We start from the raw sequence: 10,362 nt of genomic DNA, 5'->3' as shown, positions 1-10,362 counted from the left end.
CAGGATAGTGTCCGGCTCTGCAAAATAAATTCCACGCACCACCGTAGAGAGAATAATATTTACACAAGTTCAATCTGCTGATGTATTTGGTGGCGTGACGTCACACCACTACCAAGCCTTTACTTGAATCATTTTTATTGTACCACCTCAGCGCGTTTAGCGAAGCGGTTTCCTTGGCACGTCTTGTCGAAGCAGAGATCGTGTTCCCCTTATTCCGGGATTCCCATCAATACGGACGTGGGTAACCCAACCGCGCCATTGATTGCGGCGCTTGGGAGATAAGCGAGTTTTATCAGGCCAGTGGGGACACATGTTTTTGTCCGCCCATATAAGGGGATAAAGATCCAACCCTTTTACCTGCACCTTCTGCCTCCTTGGCTTATCCATATCCGCGAACTCGAGCTCCAGCGCCCAAGTCCGCACATCTCACCTCAACCTCCTCCAACTATGTCCGGAGCGGGAGGCATGTGGATGGCCTCCTCCATCACGGAGGGCACATCCAGAAGCTGCGCAGTGCCGGATATTTGTCCAGCAACATCGCGCATCGGCTCCCCAACGAGGGAGAGCTCATCCCCACCCCCAGGCCCCATGAGAGGGTAGTATTTCTTCCCCATTTCCTCCGCGGACTGGGCTTCCCACTCCATCCCTTTGTCCGGGGGCTCCTGTTCTACTACGGCCTGGATTTCCATGATCTGGCCCCGAATTTCATCCTCAACATCTCGGCGTTTATCGTCGTGTGTGAGGCCTTCCTCTGCATCCAGCCCCACTTCGGCTTGTGGCTCAAGACCTTCAGTGTCAAGCCAAAGGTTGTGAAGGGAAGCCAAGCGGAGTGCGGAGGCACCATGGTGGGCAGGATGTCCAACGTTACTTGGCTTGAGGGAACTTTCGTGGAAACCATTAACGGGTGGCAATCGGGGTGGTTCTACATCATCGAGCCGCGTGACCCCGAATGGGCAGCGGCCCCCGAATTCAGATCTGGCATCCCCACACGGCTCACCTCCTGGAAAGAGAGCTGCCGGACATGGGGTGATTCGGAGGAGCTGACCGGACTCCAAGCCTGCATCCAAAAGTTAGTGGACAAGAAGCTCAAGCTTGTCAACGTAGTCCAGGTCATGCTCATCCGCCGGATTCTCCCGTGCCAACGACGGGGCTTCAACATGTGGGAGTTCGATCCGGCGCAGCACCAGACTTTGAGCAGGCTCTTCGACACTACGTACGAAGATGTCTGGAAGGTGCTGTTCAAGGGCGCCGAGGCTCCCGCATCCGCTATCGAAGATCGCGGATTCAGCTCACAGTGTCCGGCTGACGAGGTAAGTGATTTTGTCCTTTACGGGACGCTTGTTTTCCATAGTTTGACACTATGCGGTATATAAGCTCCCTCTTCTTTGACAGGACTGGCTGGCGAAGGCCGAGCAGACTATCTGTCCGGCCCCATTGCCAGAGGACCCAGCGGACGCCCTCTTAACGAGGCTGCTGGCTCCGGCACCCCACGTGGTGCCGGAGAAGAAGGCCAAGAAGAAGGCCACGGGGACTCGGAAGAGTTCCCATTTTCAGGTGTTATCGGATGATGACTCCGAGGCCGACTCCTCTCACAGAGGCGAGGAGGAGAAGAAGAAAGCCTCTCCCCCAGCGGGGGGAGGGAAGAAAAGGAAGGCCTCCTCAACGAGAGAGGCCAGAGGGTCCAAGAAGGGAAAAACTCTTTCCCCGGACTGCTCCGCCAACGCCAGTGACGACGACGAGGACTGGCCCCCAAGGGCCAAGCCCCTGGCGAGATCGTAAGTATCCGGACTCCCGAATAACTTCACGGTTTTTTATTTTTGCCGCATAATGTCTTTCTAATGTCGCATACAACCCTGCACTCCGCCCAAGGATGATCTTCCCGCTTCGTCGAGCGGGTCCTTAGGTGCATCGGATATGGATTCTCTTCTGACTGCCTCCACCCCCCGTGATGCGGACGATGCCGAGGTGGGATCCCGGGAAGGGACCCACCAGGAGGAGGAGGCCCCGGAGGTGTCGCAGAACAACCTGCCGGACTTTGCACCGGACTCGGCCCCGGAACCCATAGCGGTTCCGGAGTCCGGCGGGCGGCCCCTTCGTAAGAAGGGCAAGACCGTGACGCTGGCAGCCTCCATCCAACCGGAGGCGCCGGATAGCTTGTTGGAGGCGCTCAATGGTGCCTCCATCAAAGAGGAACACCGCACTGTTATGAGTGCGGTGATTCAGAAGGTTCAGCTCGCCAAGAGCGGGCTGACCGAAGCCTGCAGCAGCCTTCTAACAGGCTTTGAGGTAAGAATTTTGATATATGTAAAATAGTACCGCATAGACAGTAGCCCCTGATGCTCGGTTCGGTGTTCGGAAAGAAAAGCCGGACTGAGGATCTAAAAAGATATACGCAGGAGTCATAAAAAATATGTCAATATGGGATTACAGGCTGTGCTTCTGACCTCTGCCGCACTGACTGCGGAGGTCAATACTTTGAAGGAAAGCCTCGAGCGGTCCGAGAATGAGCTCGGCCGTGCCAAGAAGCAGCTCGAGGACAAGGAAGGTGAGTAATACCTTATTAAAATTGTACCTTACAGAAAAGGATTTGGTTGCAAGAAAAATGACAAGGATAACGTGGATATAGCAGGGGCCACTAACGAGGTGGCGACCCTGAAGGAGGCGGTGGCCGCGGCCGAACGTAATGCGCCCGCGGAGCGCACCGAGCGAGAGAAGCAGGAGGCGCGGGTGGCGGAGGTACAGCAAGAGCTCCAGGCTCTCGTGGAAAAACACAAGAATTTGGAGCGTGATTCGAAGACTCAAGAGTCCGAGCTTGCAACGGCTCTTGAGAGTGCCAAAGCCGCTAAGGCCGAAGCCTATAAGGCCCTCCAGGAAGTCGAGGCGTTGAAGAAAATAGCGGCGGGTAAGGCATTTTTCATGCAAAGTAAGCATGTGCGTGTGAATTACGTATCACTTACCCGAATTCGGAGCTCTCCAGGAGCGTTCACAGATCTGCCCCGCAGCGTGTCCGATGCTGCCGCTTTCTACAGGGCCGAGGAAGGGAGCTCGACGGAGAAGGTCTTCTGGTCTTAGTATGCTGAGGCCGGACATCCGGTGCTCCTTAGCGACCAGCTGAAGCAGCTGGTCGAGCTCCACAAGGTGGCCGAACAGGCCATGAAGGGCCTCATAGTTCGGCTGTGGCCTAAGGAGGCCATGCCTGGGAGCTACTTCGGCCTGGTGCGGCGGTTGGTGGATGCGTGCCCGTGGGTTGAAGTCATCAAGCACTCCGCCTGTATTGAAGGTGCCCATCGGGCCCTTGCCCGCGCAAAGGTGCACTGGGGCAAGATGGATGCCTGGAAGCTTGTGACGGACGCGCCACCGCAGGGCAAGGAGCATCGCACGCCCGAGATGTATTATAAGAGTGTCCTGAAGGGTGCCCATATTATTGCGGGTGAGTGCTCCAAAGATGTAATATTTGAGTAGACTCGCATTTTGTTATCCTGTGCGCTGAAAACTTAGTTCATATGCGCTAAGCAACGCTTGTTAATTTAAAATATTACCTTCTGTGCGGCTGTTTATCAAATCTGAGAGATGGCAAGTCGTCGGCTTCAGCCCCCATGCTACGAGTGCTGGGGTGTTCGGGATAAACTTGAGCACTCTTGTTCCCATTTTTGGGTCCATCTCGGGAGGCGCTCAACACAACAAACAAGGCAACCGGACCTATAATGCTTGAACACTCTCACATAGCCATAGAATTCTATAATTTTAAATTTCGGTGAAGCCCCTAGTCTTCGGAAGGCCGAATTTGGGGCGCTATCCACGCCTGGGCCGGACAAAGCTGGCTCCTCGCTCTAAGCAGCATAAGTCTTTAGGGACTCGCAAAAAACATCTCGAACAGCGACCGGTTCTCGCCTCATCATGATGGTCAGTTTTAGCTTTCTCCACTGAGGCGCTCGCCCAGCTCAACTGGGGCGCAATCGCAGTGGTTCTCCCAGTGCTACCTTAGGCGATACAACGGAACGTAAGGTACCAAAACATGGGAGCCGGGCAAACCCAACTATTGACCCAAGACATGATTCGGAGCTGATGCATATAATGCTATAAGTTTGGGGTGCCGCACTTGTGAAAGTGTTTGGACTTATCACACCATGATGCGGGAAACATAAGCCCCTGGTGTATTTAGCCGTACCAAAATGTACGGATGCAACATGTCATAAATGAACATATGTATAAGAAAGAAATACAATTGGAAGCAAAAAGGTCCTGCATTACTTATTCAAGAAAAGACTATTGTGAATGCAGAACGATACAAATGGTGCGATAAGCAAGGGATGGGACTATTAAACATGTCCCCCTCCAGGGGGTAGCCTGCGGAATGGTGTATAAAACAGATTTAATACTCGTAATGGAGACCACCTGGATATTCGTTGTAGCCTTTCTCCTTCCTTGGCTGTTGCATCGTGAGTTCGGCAGGTCTGTTGCCGGATAGGGCCTCTGACGAACGGAGTCCTGTGGGTAAAAATAAAAATAAAAAATAAAAAAAGAACGACACACTTGAGAGCCCCTTGTGTGGTTGAGCCGCATTCTGGGCCTATCGTGGTCGTGCCCCTCTCCCCATGCCCATGGTATCTCCAAAACGTAATGGTGTATGCGAAGGACATGTCTTGACGTTTTGCAGGGGCTGGGGTTGGGGCCGCACTGCTACACGTGCTCGGAACGTGCCAGGTGGTCTTGTTGTAGGTTACTCCGGGCGCGTTTTAGCCGTGTCCGGTCTCTTAACGGCCGGACTCGAGAATTGCCTTAAGAGGCTGCACTGTACTTCTGCCGCGAGAGCCGCTGTATGTTCCTCCGTTCGGAGAGAGCGTTCAGTATTTCCGTTGACTGTGATGACTCCTCGAGGGCCTGGCATCTTGATCTTGAGGTGTGTGTAGTGCGGCACCGCATTGAACTTTGCAAACGCGGTACGTCCGAGCAGGGCATGATAGCCGCTGCGAAATGGAACTATGTCGAAGATTAACTCCTTGCTTCGGAAGTTATCCGGGGATCCGAAGACCACTTCTAGTGTAACAGAGCCTGTACAATTAGCTTCTACACCTGGTATGACGCCTTTAAAGGTTGTCTTGGTTGGTTTAATCCTTGAGGGGTCTATGCCCATTTTGCACACTGTATCCTGATAAAGCAGGTTCAGGCTGCTGCCGCCGTCCATCAGGACTCTAGTGAGGTGAAATCCATTGAAGATTGGGTCTAAAACCAATGCAGCGAATCCGCCATGGCGAATGCTGGTGGGGTGGTCCCTTCGGTCAAAATTGATCGGGAAGGAGGACCATGGATTGAACTTCGGGGCAACTGGCTCCATCGCGTATACATCCCTGAGTGCACGCTTCCGCTCCCTTTTGGGTATGTGTGTTGCGTATATCATGTTCACCGCCCGCACTTGTGGGGGGAAACCCTTCTGTCCTCTATTGTTCGGCGGTCGGGTCTCTTCCTCGTCATCGCTATGCAGCCCCTTGTCGTTGTTTTAGGCAATTAACTTGCCTGCCTGCTTGAATACCCAACAGTCCCTGTTGGTGTGGTTGGCTGGCTTTTCGGGGGTGCCGTGTATCTGGCACGAGCGGTCGAGTATTCGGTCCAAATTGGACAGACCCGGAGTAGTTCTTTTGAATGACTCTTTCCGCTGACCGGGTTTAGAGCCTCTGAATCCGGCATTGACTGCCGTATCTTCACTATTATCGCCGTTAATGCGGCGTTTGTTTTTGTTGCGACGCCACCTGCCAGTACGGTCCTTGATATCCGGACTGCCAGAATTTTTGCTGAGGTTGTTGCTGCGTGCTAGCCAGCTGTCCGCACCCGCGCAGAAGCGGGTCATGAGTGATGTGAGGGCTGCCATGGATTTCGGTTTTTCCTGTCCCAGGTGCCGGGCAAGCCACTCGTCGCGGATGTTATGCTTGAAGGCCGCGAGGGCCTTTGCATCCGGACAGTCGACGATTTGGTTTTTCTTGGTTAAGAACCGTGTCCAGAATTGTCTGGTCGATTCGTCTGGCTGCTGAATTATGTGGCTTAGGTCATCAGCGTCTGGTGGTCGCACATACGTGCCTTGTAAGTTATCGAGGAATGCGGCTTCCAGGTCTTCCCAACTCCCGATTGACTCTGCTGGCAAGCTGTTAAGCCAATGCCGGGCTGGTCCTTTAAGTTTGAGTGGGAGATATTTGATGGCGTGAAGATCGTCACCGCGGGCCATGTGGATGTGGATGAGATAGTCTTCGATCCAAACCACGGGGTCTGTTGTGCCATCGTAAGATTCAATATTCATGGGTTTAAACCCTTCGGAGATTTGATGATCCATTACTTCATCTGTGAAGCATAGTAGGTGTGCGGTGCCTCTGTACTGGGCGATATCACGACGGAGCTCAGAAGAGCTTTGTCGATTTTGTTCGGCCCGGCCGGACTTACTGTGTCCGGCGCGACGGTTGTCGTCGCGTATCATGGGGCGCCCACGCGATCCATAGATCGATCTTGATTGTCTTGCCTTATCCTCCAATATATCTCGCAAGTCCGAAGCGTTCCCTTGTGGCCTTGTGCTTTTCGAGCGATGCCGGGGTACGGTTCTAGTGAAGGGCCTAGAGGCCTCTCTGTCGCGACCACGGGGTGGTCGGTCAGCCGTATTGTCTGCTGGTGATGCAGGTTCATACGCCTCCTCCTCTAATCGGGGGAGCAGCTTGCGTTTAGGGTAGCTTTTGGAGGGGCGTTCGAGCTCATGCACTTCGGCCGCGAGGACTTCAGTCCATCTGTCGGCTAGCATATCTTGATCAGCTCTAAGCTGTTGCTGCTTTTTCTTGAGGCTGTTTGCCGTGGCCATAAGCCTGCATTTGAAACGCTCTTGTTCGACGGGATCCTCGGTCACGACAAATTCGTCGTCGTCGAGGCTTGCCTCGTCTCCGGAGGGAGGCATATAATCCTCTACCTCTTCTTCTGCCGCTCTCTCATGAGGGCTGGTGTCTCCGTCCTCCTGTGCTGAATCTTGCTGGAGTGGGTTGTCTTCGGCACTGTCTGGGGTGTTATTATCTCCGGTGCGGTTATCTTCATTCTTGCTGTGGCGGGATTTAGAGCGGCGCCGCTGACGCCCGCGCTTGGGCTGTTTCTTGGAGGGGTCATCCTCCGTTGTTCCTTCGCCATTCCCATCCTTTGAGATATCCACCATGTATATGTCAGATGATGAGGTGGCTTTCCAGTGCCCGGTAGGCACTGGTTCTTGGTCGTCTCCAGCATCTTCGTCCATACCGTCGATGTCTTCGGAGTCGTAGTCTAGCATATCGGTTAAATTGTCGACAGTGACTACTAAGTGGGTGGTGGGTGGGCTTTGAATTTCTTCGTCGCCCGCATCCCAACCGTCCTGACCGCAGTCCGGCCAGGGCTCTCCTGATAACGAGAGATACTTTAGCGAACTCAAGATGTTGCCAAAAGGTGAGTGTTGAAAGATGTCCGCCGCGGTGAACTCCATGATCGGCGCCCAATCAGATTCGATCGGAGGGGGCGCGGGAGGTTCGGAGTCCGGCGAGGAGTCCGGCACCTCGGAGTCACGAGCTTCTGAGGGATAAGGTCAGTGTTCGGCTCTATCACCGTAGAGGTTGTAGCCCCCGAGGTGGTGTCTAGCCACCCGTCCTCGATCTGTGCAGTCTGCTCCGAATTGAAGATTGGAGCGGACTCGGGTGCGGTCTCCAGGGTACTGTCCGGCTTCAGAGCTAAATCATGCCTGTTGTGACAGTGCGGCGCGCTTGGCTGTGGCTTGAATCCATCGAAGATCAAGTCCCCGTGGATGTCAGCCGTGAAGTTCAAACTTCGAAATCTGACCTGATGGCCAGGGCGTAGCTTTCGATCTGCTCCAGATGGCCAAGAGAATTGGCCCATAGTGCAAAGCCACCGAATACGAAGATCTGTCCGGGGAGGAAGGTCTCACCCTGTACTACGTCGTTGATGATGATCGAAGAAGCCATCGAGCCTATCGGCGACGACACAGAGGAACTCTCAATGAAAGCACCAATGTCGGTGTCAAAACCGGCGGATCTCGGGTAGGGGGTCCCGAACTGTGCGTCTAGGCGGATGGTAACAGGAGACAAGGGACACGATGTTTTACCCAGGTTCGGGCCCTCTTGATGGAGGTAAAACCCTACGTCCTGCTTGATTAATATTGATGATGTGTGTTACAAGAGTAGATCTACCACGAGATCAAGGAGGCTAAACCCTAGAAGCTAGCCTGTGGTATGATTGTTGTTCGTCCTACGGACTAAAGCCATCCGGTTTATATATACACCGGAGAGGGCTAGGGTTACACAGAGTCGGTTACAATGGTAGGAGATCTACATATGTGTATCGCCAAGCTTGCCCTCCATGCCAAGGAAAGTCCCATCCGGACACGGGACGAAGTCTTCAATCTTGTATCTTCATAGTCTTGGAGTCCGGCCGATGATAATAGTTCGGCTATCCGGACACCCCCTAGTCCAGGACTCCCTCACCTAGCGTCACCGAACCTTAAGTGTGTAGACCCTACGGGTTCGGGAGACACGCAGACATGACCGAGACTGCTCTCCGATCAATAACCAACAGCAGGATCTGGATACCCATGTTGGCTCCCACATGCTCCTCGATGATCTCATCGGATGAACCACGAAGTCGAGGATTCAAGCAACCCCGTATACAATTCCCTTTGTCAATCGGTACGTTACTTGCCCGAGATTCGATCATCAGAATCCCAATACCTCGTTCAATCTCGTTACCGTCAAGTCACTGTACACGTACCGTAATGCATGATCCCGTGACCAGACATTTGGTCACTTTGAGCTCATTATGATGATGCATTACCGAGTGGGCCCAGAGATACCTCTCTGTCATACGGAGTGACAAATCCCAGTCTCGATCCGTGTCAACCCAACAGACACTTTCGGAGATACCTGTAGTGCACCTTTATAGTCACCCAGTTACGTTGTGATGTTTGGTACACCCAAAGCACTCCTACGGTATCCGGGAGTTACACGATCTCATGTTCTAAGGAAGAGATACTTGACATTGGAAAAGCTCTAGCAAAACGAACAACACGATCTTGTGCTATGCTTAGGATTGGGTCTTGTCCATCACATCATTCTCCTAATGATGTGATCCCGTTATCAATGACATCCTATGTCCATAGTCAGGAAACCATGACTATCTATTGATCAACGAGCTAGTCAACTAGAGGCTCACTAGGGACATATTGTGGTATATGTATTCACACGTGTATTACGACTTTCGGACAATACAATTATAGCACGAATAAAAGACAATTATCATGAACAAGGAAACATAATAATAATCCTTTTCTTATTGCGTCTAGGGCATATTTCCAACAGGCCTTGCGGCGGCGGCGGCGGCAGTGGGGACTTTGGTAGGGTTCCGAGCGTGGGAGGGTGTGTGTGTGTGTGTGTGCGCGCGCGTGCGCGCACGCCCGAGGAGGTTTTGGTGTATGTGTGTGTGTGGAGGGGGCGCGGGGTGTTTGAGGAAATGACGTGGGTACTAAAAATTTTACTACGCGGGAGTCAAACGCGGGAGTGAAATGTCGGGCTACTGAAAATTTTGATGATAGTGCATCGCACACGGTCCGGAGATAACAACCGTGTGTTATGAAAAAGAAAAACCCTCAAGACGCGCAAATATTTTCGATGCAGGCAGGATTGGGAACAAGAAACATCACACACGGTTCGGAGATAACAACCGTGTGTTATGAAACAGAAAACCCTCGAAGCGCGCAGATATTTCTGAGAGGGGGAGCCTCGTGGACCCCAATGTACTGTGCGGGTGTGTGCGTGACAGGTGCACCAGCGTGGCACACGGTTAGTTTGAGTGAACCGTGTCTGTTGCATCATCCGACTTGTCTAATGTTCATAAATTTGGCGAAAAATGACGCAGTAGAGGGTCAGAACACGAACACACTTGCATGTGGACCAAATTTATGTATCAAAAGGGCGGTTTGATTTTCAGATACCAAATGCAACTTCGATGTGGCACCTCTCTCGCAGCGCACGGTATTTCTTGCTCCCACCCTCTCATCTCACCACGAAGGGAATCATAAACTATGTATGCATGCCCCCTCCCCCTCAACCGAGGTTCACCTAGCAAAGTGCAAAGTGGCTAGCAGCCCCCCTCCTACCTCGTGTCGGCACAAAGGGAATCCTAAGCTATATATGAATGCATGCCCCCCCAACCGAGGTTCACCATAGCAAAGTGTGAAGTAGCTAGCAGCCCCCCTCCCTCGTGTCAGCACGAAGGGAATCCTAAGCTATGAATGCATGCCCCCCAAACGAGGTTCACCTAGCAAAGTGTGAAGTAGAACTAGCATCCCCCTCCCTCGTGTCG

This window comes from Triticum dicoccoides, chromosome 2B (assembly GCF_002162155.2).
Source record: "Triticum dicoccoides isolate Atlit2015 ecotype Zavitan chromosome 2B, WEW_v2.0, whole genome shotgun sequence".
In the NCBI taxonomy this organism is placed as follows: domain Eukaryota; kingdom Viridiplantae; phylum Streptophyta; class Magnoliopsida; order Poales; family Poaceae; genus Triticum; species Triticum dicoccoides.
The sequence above is the reverse complement of the archived record's forward strand: the minus strand, read 5'-3'. Positions refer to the sequence as shown.